The following is a 13,066-nucleotide window of genomic DNA, read 5'->3' on the forward strand; positions in this document are numbered from 1 at the left end:
ATGCTCCTTATGAGGTGGCAGATGCTCTCCTGAGGGATCTCTTCCCAGACCTGGACTAAAGCATCCGCCAACTCCTGGACAGTCTGTGGTGCAACGCCGCATTGGTGGATGGAGCGAGACATGATGTCCCAGATGTGCTCAATTGGATTCAGGTCTGGGGAACGGGCGGGCCACTCCATAGCATCAATGTGTTCATCTTGCAGGAACTGCTGACACACTCCAGCCAGATGAGGTCTAGCATTGTCTTGCATTAGGAGGAACCCAGGGCCAACCGCACCAGCATATGGTCTCACAAGGGGTCTGAGGATCTCATCTCGGTACCTAATGGCAGTCAGGCTACCTCTGGTGAGCACATGGAGGGCTGTGCGGCCCCCCAAAGAAATGCCATCCCACACCATTACTGACCCACTGCCAAACCGGTCATGCTGGAGGATGTTGCAGGCAGCAGAACGTTCTTCTTGGCGTCTCCAGACTCTGTCACGTCTGTCACATGTGCTCAGTGAGAACCTGCTTTCATCTGTGAAGAGCACAGGGCGCCAGTGGCGAATTTGCCAATCTTAATGCCAAACGTCCTGCACGGTGTTGGGCTGTAAGCACAACCCCCACCTGTGGACGTCGGGCCCTCATACCACCCTCATGGAGTCTGTTTCTGATCGTTTGAGTAGACACGTGCACATTTGTGGCTTGCTGGAGGTCATTTTGCTGGGCTCTGGCAGTGCTCCTCCTGTTACTCCTTGCACAAAGATGGAGGAAGCGGTCCTGCTGCTCGGTTGTTGCTCTCCTACGGTCTCCTCGACATCTCCTGATGTACTGGCCTGTCTCCTGGTAGCGCCTCCATGCTCTGGACACTACGCTATCAGACACAGCAAACCTTCTTGCCACAGCTCGCATTGATGTGCCATTCTGGATGAGCTGCACTACCTGAGCCACTTGTGTGGGTTGTAGGGAGGTCATACAGGCACGTGGAGGCCACACACACTACTGAGCCTCATTTTGACTTGTTTTAAGGACATTACATCAAAGTTGGATAAGCCTGTAGTGTGTTTTTCTACTTTAATTTTGAGTGTGACTCCAAATCTAGACCTCCATGGGTTAATAAATTTGATTTCCATTGATAATTTTTGTGTGATTTTGTTGTCAGCACATTCAACTATGTAAAGAACAAAGTATTTAATAAGAATATTTCATTGATTCAGATCTAGGATGTGTTATTTTAGTGTTCCCTTTATTTTTTTGAGCAGTGTGTATATGTATGCCCCTGATGAAGACCATTGAGCGTTGAAACGGCTGTCGGGCGAACTGTAGCAGTGGGGTACATCCAGATGGCTTATCAGGAATAAAACCCTTTTTTTCTTTCACCTACTAAACGTGAGTGCTGGTCTAATTCTTTTTTCAACTGTGGAAAAAGTGAGTGTTTGTATCAATTACCAGGACCTTGCACCAGCAAATTTTTGTTATAGGACATAGAGTGCTGTCATGTTGTTATATTTTTTATATATATATATACATATATATATATATATATATATATATATATATATATATTGGCATTAGGAACTACAGTAATTGACATATTCCAAAAAGTATAATAAGCTTTCATCCAAAATTCAATCACACTGGAATTTAATCTAAAATACTAATATTCATGCAAGGACTGTAGTTCATATATTTCATACAGAACCCATTCAGTATTCCACTTCAACATGACATAAAGAAATAAATGGCAAAACAAAAACAAAAAACAATTGGCAAAAAATGGAACAATTAAAAAACAACAATGGAAAAAAAAATTTCCTCCACAAAAGACGAAATGCACTTCACACCAGAGGAAGGAGTGATAGTGTTTACCATATATAAGGGTGAGCCTGGATCATTAATTAGTGTATTGGGAGGGAGGGGGGGCTGAAAGGAACACTCTAATTTTAGACATAATAAGGGGTGCTACCATGCTGAGACTTGTAGTTCCGCACAGAAAAAAAAGAAAATGAATGCAGGTGCACACTCTAAAAACTAAGAGATGTCCATTTAGAACTATTATAATAAACCCTGCAATTTAACACAGAGTAAAATTGAGGTCCTTACTGCAGCATGAATTTTGCCACAAAAAGTTGGGCACACATACCACAGCCAGGTAACCTCATTCAATGGGTCCCTAACATTCCTAAGGTTCAGGTTCAGAATACTGGACCGCTGGGCCAGAGGGTGGAGTTCATTAAGTCGACATGCATTAGGTTGACATATATTGGGTCGACCACTAATGGTCGACATGCATTAGGGTGACATGGTCATTAGGTCGACATGGTCATTAGGTCGACATGTACTAGGTCGACTTTGAAAAAGGTCAACATGAGGTTTTTTTTACTATTTTTGGTGTAATTTCTTCATAAAAAGTGACAGGAACCCCAATTTGTGCACCGTGTCCCCTCGCATGGCTCGCTTCACTTGCCATGCTTCATGCAAGGTGCCTCGCTCCACTACCGCTGCGCTCAGCACAGGTTACCATCCCCAATTGTAGTCCACGTGGATCGTTAAGTTTGTAAAAGGTCAAAAAATTAAAAAAAAAGTGAAAAACTCATGTCGACCTTTTTCCATGTTGACCTAGTACATGTCAACTTAATGACCATGTTGACCTAATGACCATGTTGACCTAATGCATGTTGACCATTAGTGGTCGACCCAATGTATGTCGACCTAATGCATGTCAACCTAATGACCGCCATCCAGGCCAGACCAGCCCAACCGCCCTAAGGCATCACAGAAGTGAGAAGTAGCAGTGTAAATGTTAATAAGTTTTACATAATTAAGAGGCATAAGTGGCAAAAGTGTTACGGTTCTGAGCTTGGGGCCCCCTCGGTTGGTGTGGTTAGATAGCTTTGGGGCATCAATATTGAAAGGCTTATGTAACCCTTTTCAGTACTTAAAATATATTTTATTAATGTACTGTGCAACACTGTACTGTGCCTATGCAACACTTTTGGCACCTAAGCCTCTTAATAATGCAACACTTATTAACATTTTAATTGCTTGTGATGGTGTCCAAATTTTTTGTCCATAAATTATGCTACAAACCTTAATTTTACGCAATGTTAAATTGCAGAGTTCATTATAATTGTTCTGCTTGTCAGTTCTTTGTTTTTAGGGTATGCACTGACATTTTCTCTCTTCTGTGTAGTTAATTAGTGTGTCAGGTTCTGGGTTTGGTTTGTTCTTTGTACTGGGAATGCTTGACAGGACTAGTTAGAACTGCAGTGAACTGTATGAAACTAGAAGGCTGAATGAAACTAGGAGGTTGTCTTTATTCAGTTCCACCCTTAGGATACTGAGAAGAAAAGAGAATGGAATAAATTCTAGGCTGAGGATTAAGTATGCTACCTTGCAGTGATATCAGTGCTAACAACTGATGCCTAGAACACGTTAGGTGTGTGACACACTGGGTAGAATTAGTCTAATATACACACTAGGGAGGGATATGTGCATCTCTTATGGCAGCATGAATAGTTGGAGACAGTCAGTAGCAGCAGTTCAGCACTCAGACGATTGCAGATAATGGCCAAGTTGTTAGCTCGCTAGCTGCTTTTAGCAGCCATGCAAACGCTAAGCCGCCGCCCTCTGGGAGTGTAACTTAGCTTAGCAGAAGTGCGAATGAAAGGATCGCACAGCGGTAACAAAATAATTTTGTGCAGCGTCAGAGCAGCTCCAGACCTACTCCTAGCATGCGATCACTGCAGACTATTTAGTTCCTGTTTTGACGTCACGAACACGCCCTGCGTTCGGCCAGCCACGCCTGCATTTCCCCAGGCACGCCTGCGTTTGTATGTGACACGCCTGCGTTTTTACACACACTCCCCGAAAACAGTCAGTTACCTCCCATAAACACCCACTTCCTGTCAATCACTCTGCGGCCAGCAGTGCGATTGAAAAGCGTCGCTAGACCTTGTGTGAAACTGCATCGGCTGTTGTGAAAGTACATCGCGTGTGCGTATTGCGCTGCATACACATGCGCAGAATTGCCGATTTTTGGCCTGATCGCTGCACAACGACCGAAAACAGCTAGCGAACAACTCGGAATTACCACCAATGTTAGAAATTGCATGCAGAATGATAAATGCAGATTAGTTTGCAGTGCAGGTAAGTATTGAAGATACAAGCAGAGAGCACACTGGTGTAATAAAGAAGCACTTGATTACAGAGGAAGAGGCTGGAGATGGAACACTGCTGAGTTGGTATAGTGCTTGATACTGGCCTGATTGCATGTAATATTGGGAGAACAGGAAAAAAATATAGTATTGCATACCTCCCAACTTTAGCATTATCCAGGGAGGGACACCTTCGGCGCGCACCCAAATTTAGGGGGCGTGACCTAATGCAAAGGGGCGTGGCCTCGCGGTAACTGTCACGGTCACAAGCCACTCCCCCATTTTTGTCATTATGGGGGCATGGACAGCGCTGAGAGAGCTGCTGGCATTGCCCCCTGTCCCTCTCTGCCAGGAATAGACGCTGTGCGCAGCATCTATTCACCGCTGCTCTACTCAGAGCAGTGAGTGACACTGCGACCCGCGTGTGGGACAGCGGGACAGACCATGAAAAACGGGACTGTCCCACCAAAATCGGGACAGTTGGGAGATATGGTATTGCAGGTAGTGCAGGAGTCACAGAACTAGGGTCCTAATTCATACCTGATCATTAGCAAGCGATTTTTGCACTGCTGTGATCAGATAGTCACCGCCTAAACGCATGTGTAGCAGAGCTGCACAAACTGACTTTGTGCAGTCTCTGCGCAGCCAAGGACTTACTCAGCCGCTGCGATCACTTCAGCCTGGTCCGCGACTGGAATTGACGTCAGGAACCATCCCTGCAAACGCATGGACACGCCTGCGTTTTTCCAACCCCTCCCTGAAAACGGTCAGTTGTCACCCACAAATGCCTTCTTCCTGTCAATCTCCTTGCGAACGCCCGTTCAAACAGATCCGTCGCACAAACCCATCGCTGAGTGGTGATCTGCTTTGTACCTGTGCGAGACGCCTGCGCATTGCGGTGCATACGCAATGACAGGTAGAGGCAGTCGCTGGGTGGGAGGGGTTGGCACAGCGGTGTTTGACCGCCGTTTTGTGGTCACGGACTGGCCAATGCCGGACCATGCGGGAGGTGGGCAGCAGCGGCTGCATGATGTCACATGCAGCCGCTGCGACCCGGGCAACGATGAGTAACTCCCGGCCAGCTGCAGAAGCTGTGCTGGCCGGGAGTTACTGTTCAAGTACAAAAGCATCGCCGCTGTCATGCAGGCGCACCAGAATAATACACTTGATATATGTGTAAAATATTTTATGGTGAATGAGCAGTTCTGTAAAATAAAATATAATAAAATGATAGTAAGTGTGTAAAAAATAGTGAAGTTAAAGTGTTATTTTGGGACTGATATGCGCTGGAGCTGGATTCGTTGTGTGTTTTCAGGTGCGCTCTCCTTCGTTGACTGTTTATATCTGCTGGACCGCTTTACCGGGGGCAGCTTCATCGCCCTTCCGAGTGGGTAGTGACAATGCTAAATTCCTTTGTCGTATAAACAACCCTTTATGAAGCTAAGAACACTGTACGCTGTTTACTTAAGAAGTACCGTAATGGTACGCTAGTTGCGTAACGATCGCTCAGCCGTAGGCGAGACGCTCAGGCGTCACGTTCGCTCACGGCCCAGGGATCACAGGACACGTTATTGGTTATGTCTAGGGGAAAGATTCGCTGTAACGTAGCGTACGCTAGAGACCACGAGGAGGTCACCAGCGATGCAGACGCTCACAACACTATACCTTTATGTTAAACCTTATACCGATGAAACACACAGAATACCTTAATGTGAGTACAGGGTGTAAATGCAACCTTGTGTAACCTGACTAACTACAAAGCTGATTGAGCGTCACCGACGCTCAAGTGAACACTTAACACTATAGTAAATACACTGATACTGGTTTAGGTTTCCAAAGCCTATTAACTGTATTATATCTAATATACTTGTAAAAGGGGATAACAGTACATATGATACGCTACAATATAACAGAGACCTCCTAACCACAGAACTAAACAATAAATACAATAAGACAATACTACGCTGACCTAAATGAAATACAATACAATACTATAATACTATAAGGTATTTAAGAGAAAAGAGGAGAGAGAGAGATAGAGAGAGAGAGAGAGAGAAATTGGCTCGCAGAAAGACAATGATTATGGAGAGAACTTACGCACAAAGGGTATGATCGCCAGCGCCTCGATATCCAGCTCCCGATTATCAGCAGATAACCGTTGATGAGAGAGTGAGTTTGGATATGGTCGGCCTGCCTATTTATGCCCCACACACAATGCAATCTCCTAGTCCCTACAATCCCATTGTCCATTGGCCGAAGGAATTCGGCCCTGCATCATAACAAAAGGTCATAGGGTGATTCATACAGGTGGGCTGTGACGATTTCCAACAGCTCAGGTGGGTGGGAAACTGGGTTTCCCGCCGCATACCTGAGTATGTGTAAATCATAGAAATGGACATAAACTTCTTATGTCCATAACTATTCGCACGAGCGATTAATACGCTCCAAACCAACACCGGAATATTGCTAATTAAATACTCTTCCGATGGGTACCAAACACTGCAGTATGATTCCTGTTAGACCCTTCGTACGATGCAAAGAGGGATTCCTCAGCTCTGGGACATTGTACTTTAACCAAACTTACAGAAACTATCAAAGGGATCATGATCTATAAACTACATTAATTGTGAACATTTGTAACTAATGAGTCGCACGCTACGATCACATAAACTCTACCGTAAATGCGCATACTGCGCGTGCGAGTGCACGCTATTGCGGGTATGCGCTTCCACGGGAGAGCGTACGCATGCGCAGCACGGACCAGTGTGCGGTGCAAATATGGCAACGTGCATTGAGACATTTTTCTGACTTTGACAGTCCACCCTTTGGCAGTCAATAATAACTGCCACAAAACATTTAAGGAGAAAAATGTAAGTCAGGGGTTAATTGATTTCCATGGTTGGGTAGGGGAGGAGAGAGGAGAAGGTGTGAAGAGGGTATGACCTAGTGAGAAAGCAGAAGCATGTGTGTATGAGTCCATGTTTGGAGGGTCATGTATCATCGTGCCGTACGTGTGGTAAATCAAGCTTCGAGGTATTGCGAAGTATACATTTGAATTCCTTCTTATCCTGTGGTACAGGTCTGTGGATGGGCTGTCAAACTTTACCGAGCTCATTTCGGCTGTGGTTGTAACAAAATGGGGATGCACATTTTAGTTGATGATACATGAATGGGGGAGGTATGTGGTTGCTGATATCTGTGCCTGAATTCCCTATCGTCTATGTGTGTCATTACCTGAGGGTTGTAGAGATGAAGATAAAGAACACTTATGGAAAATGCAATGATATTCTATGTCAGGGAAATGTACATTCGTCGATTGAGGTCTTGATTGGTGTCGGTTGATTGGAGTCTTCTTCTTTGTGCTTTTGCTCATAAATCGTGAGTAAAGCAAACAACGTCCATGGATTTACAAAAATGTTGGGCTAGCGTGATTTTAAAGTTCCTAGGGAAACTGGGGTACCCATGGCATTGTCCATCAAAATCTTGTATATCAGGTCGTCTGCTCTTCTTCTTTCCATCTTTCCGTTGTCGGCCCCTTGGCTCATCAAATCCTTCGTCTACGTGGGTCTTTGTACCTCGGAGGAAAACATAGAAATGGGTGAAAGACGGACCGTATACTCATTACATCATTACGTCATGGTTTCTAGCATTGGGTCATAAATCAAATCCAGGTTAATTACAGTTTCCTCACTCCTCAAGCTCATCACTTTCGTACTTTGTTTACACCTCATCAAAGCCTGCCCGCATCTAAATATCAATCCAAACGATATAACGACACCCAAAATACACAGTAGAAACTTTCCAACATCCATTATGACTCCTTGAGCCCACTCTCCCAAACCGGAGAACCAATTTCGCGGGTTCAACCATGACACCCAACCAGTCAGCTCATTACCTACAGCAGCAAGGGTGAGATTGTGTTTTCGACGAAATTCCCACTTTAATTGCAGAATATCATCCATCTTTTGGTCTATGACCTCTACCGGATCCTCGGTGCTATTGGTGATATACGTGCAACACTTTATGCCGTACTGTGTTGCCAATGTAACACAATATCCGCCTGTTACTGCTGTAAGATAATTAAGAACCATCCTATGCTGAACTAGTTCTGTTTTGTAAGCTTGAAGTTCTCTTCCAGTGTATCTAAACGTGTCATCATACATTTCAGTGATATTATCTAACAAATTGGCGAGTGCGGAAATGTATCTATAATTCATCACTCCTCGAGCGGTACGAGTGAAATCTAACGCTACCAGAACCTGAATCCCGGTGGATTCATGGATAAGATCAGAGGCCGGATGCTCTAACCTTTCTGACAGTTGTCTTTTAACTCGGTGTTCGTAATGAGTGTGAGTATAAGGAGCTTGGGCACCACGGTGTATGTCCTTCATTTTGTCATGTGTTACAGTCATCACTTCAGGCAATACTTTTCCAATATAACACAATCCTTCAGAGTTTGGGGCAAGCCACTTGTACGCCTTTCTCCCGCATATGAAATATGCATCATCGGGGAGAACATATGGGACGGAGAAGGACATGACCATGTTACAAACCTTCCAGGTGAAATCTCCTGACCCTAATTCTTCCATCTGCCTAATGCACGTATCGGTTTGTACGATATGTGCACAGTATCCTGGTGATACCTCTCCAACTCTAGTAATCCTATTTCCTAAGGTATATCGATACCGGAAAGATTTTCCTCTACTGGCTATGTGGCGTACGAGCTCTGTATCTGTAGGCATTCTATCTGCTCTGTGTGAAAAGGTCATGGTAAGGTTGCTCCATGACACTTCCCAATTTCCCGGTTTTCTGGGATTGGAGATGTTAAAACATATGAGGGACCTATCCACATGGTATTGGTGGAGCTTCAAACTAGGAGGGCTGGAGATGTTAAACCTCCGGTCCACCGGTCTCCCACCACTTAGCTCAAGTACCTCCCCTAACGTTAAAGGAAATGGTACTAGCCCTGATTTACTGTGACCCTGAGGTACTTGAGAGCATACCCAACAATCTGTTTGGTTTAACACGTTACCCACTAAGGAGTGATAGTCACTCAATGGATGCCGGTCTATATGGATATTAAAACTAGATTGGCATTTCTTTATGCATCCATCTTCAACCAGATTATCACAGAGCCTACAGATACAATTTTCCTCAGCTAACAATCCATCACAATTTCTTCTATCGGATCGTTTTCTGATACTCGCCTTTGCTTGTTGGATTGGTTGATCTTGGAAAACTACGCCTCCATCATCATAATCGGAACCCATTCCAGAACCTCTCTCGACCTCTATGGTACTCTCGCCGGAATAGACTGCTCTGGTCAACATCATGGTCAACATCAAAATCCGGATCACAGTCTCTTTGGGCAAGTCCATCTTTGAGGAGGAAATGGAGAAGATTGAGAAGGGGGAAACAGAAATTTTAAGGGAGAGGGGATGGGAAGTGGAGAAAAACAATAAAAGGGAGAGGGGAGTCGACAACTGCTTCCGGTCTTCAAGGCTCAGGTGCCGCCTCAGTCCTCCTGGAACAGACACTCCAGTGATACAACCTCTACCGTCTGTTCCTTATCACGGGACTTCTCTGGATCAGCAACCTTCTTGCAGTGGGATGAATGGACCCAAGTCTCTCTCTCAGCAACCTTCAATGCTGTGGTGCTAGTCAATAAGACCTGGTATGGTCCTTCCCATCTATCAATAAGACAACCTGAGCGTAGAAAATTTCGTATCATTACATAATCCCCAGGTTCAATGTCATGACAATTACTATCTGGTAAATCAGGAATCACCAACTTCAGATTATCATTTTGATTCCTCAACTGCTTACTCATATTAATCAAGTACTTTACAGTTACTTCATTGTTACATTTCAAATCATCCTGAGGGTTAATCATGACATGCGGTTGTCGACCAAACAAGATTTCAAAAGGGGACAGATTAAGAGGGGACCTGGGAGTGGTTCTGATGCTATACAAAACAATGGGTAAAGCTTCTGGCCACGTCAATCCTGTCTCTGCCATTACTTTACTCAATTTATTTTTAATAGTGCTGTTCACTCTTTCGACCTTCGCACTCGCCTGTGGACGGTACGGAGTGTGCAGCTTGCTATCAATTCCCATCAACTTACACATTCCTTGGAAGACATCACCTGTAAAATGGGTACCCCTATCGCTTTCAATGATTCTAGGGATACCATATCTACATACAAATTCCTGCACAATTTTCTTAGCTGTAAACATAGCGGTATTTGTAGCTGCTGGAAAAGCTTCGACCCAATTTGAGAAAACATCTATACAGACAAGTACATACTTTAAATTTCTACATGGGGGCAATTGAATGAAGTCAATTTGTATTACTTGGAAAGGGCCGCCGGCAGGTGGGATATGGGATGGTTCTGTAGGTATTGCCTTTCCAATATTCTTTCTCAGACAGGTAAGGCATGACATTGCTCTTTTACTAGCATGAGAGGAGAATCCTGGGGCGCACCAGTATGCTCTTACCAATTTGCACATCCCCTCCTTGCCTAGATGAGTCAGCCCGTGAGCTGCTTCAGCCAGACATGGAAGGTATGCCCTGGGGGCCACTGGTTTACCATGTCCATCCGTCCAGAGCCCTGAGGACTCCTGGCCATATCCCTTTGCCTTCCAGACTGCTCTCTCCTGAGTGGAACACAAATTCTGCATTTCACACAACTTTCGTGTGTTGATGGTATTAAATACCATCAGTTGTGTGGTGTCTGTCCGTATGGGGGTAGCAGCTGCAAGCTTTGCAGCTTCGTCTGCTCGGCTGTTACCAAGGGATACTGGGTCTTGGCTATATGTATGTGCTTTACATTTGATAACAGCCACTCTGTCGGGTTCCTGTATCGCTGTTAGAAGCCTTTTTATATGAGCTGCATGCGCTATCGGTGTGCCAGCTGCCGTCATGAAATTTCTGAGCCGCCATAGGGCTCCGAAATCATGGACTACCCCGAACGCGTATCTGGAATCGGTGTAGATATTGGCTGACTTTCCCTTAGCCAATTCACATGCTCTGGTTAGGGCGACCAGTTCAGCAACCTGGGCTGAGTGAGGTGGGCCTAGTGGTTCCGCTTCTATGGTGTCTTGGTCATCTACGACTGCGTATCCAGTACACAAGTCTCCCGAGTCTGACTGTCTGTGACAACTACCGTCCGTGTAGAACGTGAGTTCTGCATCTTCTAGTGGATTGTCACTGATGTCAGGCCTTGCGGTAAAATTTTGGGTCAAATATTCCATACAATCATGTGTATCTTCCTTTGCATTAAATCCTCCTTCCCCATCACTCTCACCTCCCACCCTTTGTGCCTGTCCAGGCACACCTGGGAGAAATGTTGCAGGGTTTAATGCACTGCATCTCCTTATGGTGATGTTTACGGGGGCCATTAATGCCAATTCCCATCTCGTAAACCTTGCTGATGAGACGTGTCTGGTTTGGGCAGAATTCAATAAGGCAGATACCGCATGCGGTGTATGGATTGTGAGGTTGTGGCCTAGCACGACATCTTCGCTTTTTGTCACTAGCAATGCTATCGCTGCAACGCTACGCAAGCATGTGGGGAGGGACCGCGCTACCGTATCTAGCTGAGCGCTGTAGTATGCAACTGGCCTGCTGGCATCACCGTGTTTTTGTGTTAGTACACCTGCTGCGCACCCAGCACTTTCTGTTCCGTATAGTTCAAAGGGTTTCCCATAGTCTGGCATACCTAGTGCAGGTGCCTGCGTTAGACACTGTTTGAGTCTCTCAAATGCTGTTTCAGATTCGTCTGTATGCGAAATCCGATCAGGTTTGTTTGAGGAGACCATTTCCTGCAAAGGTAGTGCCAATATGGAAAACCCTGGGATCCAATTACGGCAATACCCACACATTCCTAAAAACGTTCTGATCTGTTGCTGGGTTTGTGGCAGTGTCATGTCTCTAATGGCTTGGATTCTATCAGCGGTCAAGTGTCTCAGTCCTTGTGTTAGACAGTGTCCCAAATATTTTACCTTAGTCTGGCATAATTGCAACTTGTCTTTGGAAACCTTGTGACCTGTGTCTGAAAGATGAAACAGGAGCTGTTTCGTATCCTTCAGGGAAGCTTCCAGTGAATCTGAACACAGTAATAAATCATCCACGTACTGTATCAACACTGATCCACTTTCCGGTTGGAAAGACTGTAAACAATCATGCAAAGCCTGAGAAAATATACTTGGACTATCTATGAAACCTTGGGGTAACCGAGTCCACGTGTATTGGACTCCTCTGTATGTGAATGCAAACAAATATTGGCTGTCAGGGTGCAGAGGTACCGAAAAGAAAGCGGAGCAGAGGTCAATAACAGTGAAAAATTTGGCAGTGGGAGGAATTTGCATTAGGATGACAGCTGGATTAGGCACTACTGGGAACTGACTCTCAACTATTTTGTTAATCCCCCTTAGATCCTGCACTAGCCTGTAACCCCTCCCCCCACTCTTTTTAACAGGGAAGATGGGACTATTTGCTGTGCTGGACGTTCTTACTAGAATGCCCTGTTGTAGCAAGCGCTCTATTACGGGAAAAACTCCTAACTCCACCTCTGGCTTCAGAGGATACTGTGGGATTTTTGGAGCTATCCTACCTTCTTTTACTTGTACTACTACTGGAGCTACGTTTGCCATTAATCCAGTGTCCTGTCCATCTTTTGTCCAAAGTGACTCTGGTATCTGAGATGTCATCTCTTCTACCTGGGATGGGTTCCTATTTGTCATAATGGTGTGTGACATTAATTTTGATGGGGAGTCTAACATGTCTCGTACTTCCTGAGCGTGATTCTCAGGGATGTCCAAGAATACACCTTCAGGAGTACAATAAATGACGCAACCCATTTTACATAGTAAGTCTCTTCCCAGGAGATTAGTTGGTGCAGATGCAGCCAGCAAAAAGGAATGCTTG

The 13,066-nt window shown here is 45.1% G+C and overlaps 1 protein-coding gene across 1 annotated transcript in view; it reads left to right on the forward strand.

Annotated features, from left to right (window-relative positions):
• LOC134910977 (protein unc-93 homolog A-like) overlaps positions 1–13,066 on the forward strand; it is a 140,660-nt gene that overhangs the window by 31,899 nt on the left and 95,695 nt on the right. The gene's annotated exons all lie outside the window — the stretch shown is intronic.

This window comes from Pseudophryne corroboree, chromosome 4, assembly GCF_028390025.1.
Source record: "Pseudophryne corroboree isolate aPseCor3 chromosome 4, aPseCor3.hap2, whole genome shotgun sequence".
In the NCBI taxonomy this organism is placed as follows: Eukaryota; Metazoa; Chordata; class Amphibia; order Anura; family Myobatrachidae; genus Pseudophryne; species Pseudophryne corroboree.